This window comes from Rhinopithecus roxellana, chromosome 17, assembly GCF_007565055.1.
Source record: "Rhinopithecus roxellana isolate Shanxi Qingling chromosome 17, ASM756505v1, whole genome shotgun sequence".
Taxonomy (NCBI): Eukaryota; Metazoa; Chordata; class Mammalia; order Primates; family Cercopithecidae; genus Rhinopithecus; species Rhinopithecus roxellana.
The window spans coordinates 84,176,233-84,179,748 of record NC_044565.1 but is presented as its reverse complement, the minus strand read 5'-3'; the positions used below and the strand labels follow the sequence as shown (position 1 = coordinate 84,179,748).

General features: G+C 50.2%; 1 long non-coding RNA gene across 1 annotated transcript; it reads right to left on the bottom strand.

The window, feature by feature from the left end:
• Positions 1-2,258: 2,258 nt before the first annotated feature.
• On the bottom strand, positions 2,259-3,141 carry LOC104655218. Its single transcript, XR_746938.1, has 2 exons — positions 2,916-3,141; positions 2,259-2,567 (listed from the first exon to the last, which is right to left on the bottom strand). It is a non-coding gene; the product is annotated as an uncharacterized LOC104655218 (long non-coding RNA).
• Positions 3,142-3,516: the final 375 nt, after the last annotated feature.

Below are 3,516 nucleotides of genomic sequence, written 5' to 3'. Positions count from 1 at the left end.
GCTCTTGAGTAGGGGAAGGACTTGATAAAAATGACATTCAATTTAAAAAAATATTTCCAAAGTTGGCCTTTAAGTGTCTCGGAGGGGAAAATGGTGGCAGGGAAGCTGGCTGGGGGGCTGGCTCCATGGTCCAAATGATATTCCAGGGGTCTAGTGTGTAGGAGTGAGGCACTAAGGATGAAGAGGAAGAGAAAAATGACAAGAATCAGCTTAGAAGGAGACTGTGGGATTTTAATGACTTTCTGGTCATGGGGAATATCCAAGAGCAGGGAGGGAAGAGCTCCAATTGGGTCATGAGCTGCAGTAACTCAGCCGTAGGGGCTCCATGACCATAGGCTTCCCAGGACCTGTGGCTGCAGGGTGGGCCCATGGTGGGGGCAGTCTGAAAGGAGCAGCTCTTGGAGGCCCTTGGGCCCATGATCCTCGTTGGCTGCGTCTCCACTCTGGGGGAGGGCTGTGGTGAGTACAGGCTGCAGCCGAAAGTGACAGGGATGATTAAAGAGATGGAAAATCAGGCCCATGAAGAGAGGTTAAAGGACTGCAGCTATTTAGCCTGGGGAAGAGAGGCAGTCATGTAACAGCTCCATTCAAGTCCATGCAGGGTGACTGGTAGATGTGTGCTAGGCAGCTGCCCAGCGCAGCTGCCCAGCACAGCTGCATATAGGGGGAGAGAGCACCCCTGGAGCGAGCACCTCTGCAGTGAGGGAAAGGCATGCTCTCAGGGGAGGAGGGAGGCAGAGGCATAATTATAAAGGCTCTTTTGTGGTTTCTGAAGGCCCCTCTCCCCTCCCCTTTGTTTTTTGCATCTGTCATTATGCTGTGCAAACCACAGCCAGGCCTCTTGACAGCACCAATATCTGCTTTCCTGAACACTCGGAAGGTAATGTGGCTATAAAATTGACAAGTTAGATAAATACCAGTACAAAGGGTAGACTGTGTGTAGCTTTGTGCAGCCTTCTGACTGGTCTCCCAACCCGACCCGGATAAATCCTCTGTCTGCATCCCTCCGGTCACCCCCAGCCTCATCCATTCCATCTGGGCTCCTTCTGACGGACTCCCCAGGAGCTCACATTTGCTAGGCCTCTTTGTATAATTTGTCACTTTGACAACGTGAAAGGTCTTTTATTTCTTCCCAGGTCAAATATGTTTCATTTCACTTAAAAAAAAACCTTATTTTTAAAGCTTTTTTTTTTTTTTTGGCTGGGTCACACTCTTGCTGTCTTGGCTGTGCTGCCACAATTTTCCTGGAGGAGGCCCCAAAGCCCCTGGCCCACACTCCTCAGATCGCTGCTACGGTAACTGAGGGCCTACTCCTGTGGTGACTGTGTTGCCTTGATCCTCAGTGGAGGCCATGTGGGCAGCATGGTCACGGAAGGAAGGCAGCTTCTGAAGTCTACATTCGGACACTTCAGAAATGGAGCTGGGCGGGGTGGGTTAGGGGATGGGAGGAGGAGGGATGGGGCAGGAACGTTAGTCAGGATTCACCACCAAAGTGTTGGAATCTGGCTGTCCAAAAGCCCAGAGCTAAAACTTACTTGGTTTTGGTCCTGTTGTTAATGAATGGAGGGTGTCAGCAAACCTCACTCAGTGTTAGCCCAGTCTCCTGAGTGGGTGAGGAGAACCTGGAAGCCAAGTCCCCACCAAGAAGTTCTGTCAGGAAGCAGGGAACTTAGACCTCACCAGATGCCTGTGGAGTGACAAGAGATCACATTCGCCACCGACAGCCTCCAGCTTATATCCTAGCAGCGATCGAGGAGGTGTGGGCAAGAGATCTTTGGGGCCTCCTCTGGGAGAAACTGTGGCTTGCTGGACCCATTTTTATGTGCTGTGGCCAAAGCAGCCGACATGGATGGGGAAGGGGTACGGCAGAGGAGCAGGCACAGAGTCCGCTCATCCAGGGATTCCCAGACGAGCTGAGCCTCTCCCTAAACAGGATTAAATGCTCTGTCCCCTTCTGCCAAGATGTGGGGATGCCCTAGGGGTAGGCCTGGTTCGTACATCCCCCTGTGAGTCCACAGCGTGCAGCACGGGGCTGAGCACCCAGCGAGCAGATGGCTCTGAGGCTGGCAGTTCAAGCAGTGGGGCCTCGGAAACAGAACTGCCCGCCATTCTCCAGCTGCGACTTCCCTCCTCCACATCTGCCAAGTGGGCATGACTGGCACCCACCTCTAGAGCTGTTGTGAACATTGAGTAGCACCACACATGACCTGGGTTTGGCATGCTTGGCATGGAGTGAGACCCAATAATGTGAGCTACCATTGTATTAATAATTTATTTTCAATATGACTTCTTGAATGGAATGGATGAAGCAAAGGACGAGACTCAGCAGGAAGGGCTGGGCTTCTGAAACCTGATCATTTCTCATTTTAATGCTGCTCCCTCACTGTGGTCAGCCTGAGTGGGATCGGCTGGCCCAGCCTTTGTTTTACCTTTGTTGCCATCTCTCTTTGTGGGGGTTCTTTCTCTTCCTCCTTTACCTCCTCCTCCGCCTCACAAGCAAAGGGTAAGGCATGTTTCTGAATCTTGGGTTCTGTAAAGAGGCGTGCCCATCTCTGTGCTGGATTCCACTGGTAAAATAAGAACAATTCCTATTATTTTCTGTTCCCAGACCTTGAATGTGTCAGGCTTCAGGTTCACTTCCTACATCTCTCCACGTCGCCTGGATCTGCAAGTAATTTAACCTTGTTTTCATAGAGCGCAAAGACGTTCCGCTTGTTTACACTGGAGACAAATTTTCCTCAATTGACGCAATCCTATTGATTAAATAATGACCTTCTTCCTCATTTAAAGGTAATTTCGGTTGGTATCATGACGTGGAGGAAGAAAATGAATGCCTTTTCTGTCTTGCTGTCTGAAGGGCAGGCAGTGAGGGCCGACTCCCAGAGCTCTGGGCAGGACCCTCTCATTTTTCTCACCTGTTCTGGAGCTTCATCAGGCGTTGGAGTGGGTCTGGTGCTGGGACCCCTTGAGGAGGTTGGCTAAATAGGACCAGCTTTGATTAGGGAAATTAAAGAGCCAGCATTTGCTTTGTAATAGATGTCAAGGCTGCGACAGAGTAGATGCTACTTTGTTTTAAAACTTGATTTGCTTTCAAGACTTGTATGTAAATTATTTTTCAAGGTCACATCACACGATATAGTCTGGGCATGTCATCTGAGCCAAGAATTTAAAATCAAAGGAAAAGACAACGTGCCTATCAGGAAGAACTTCAGGGAACAGCCCACACAGGAAAGACACAAAGATGGGAGCCTGGGGGTGGCCAGAGAGTTGTCGGGCACTCTTGGGTAAGTCCTTTAACTTCATCTGGGTCTAGATTCCTTGTTGGTAAACAGGAGTGACTGGATCAGATAACTTCTTTTTTTTTTTTTTTTTTGAGACGGAGTTTCGCTCTTTTTGCCCAGGCCGGAGTGCAATGGCACTGTCTCAGCTCACTGCAACCTCTGCCGCCCGGGTTCAAGCGAGTCTCCTGCCTCAGCCTCTCGAGTAGCTGGGATTACAGGCATGCGACACCATGCC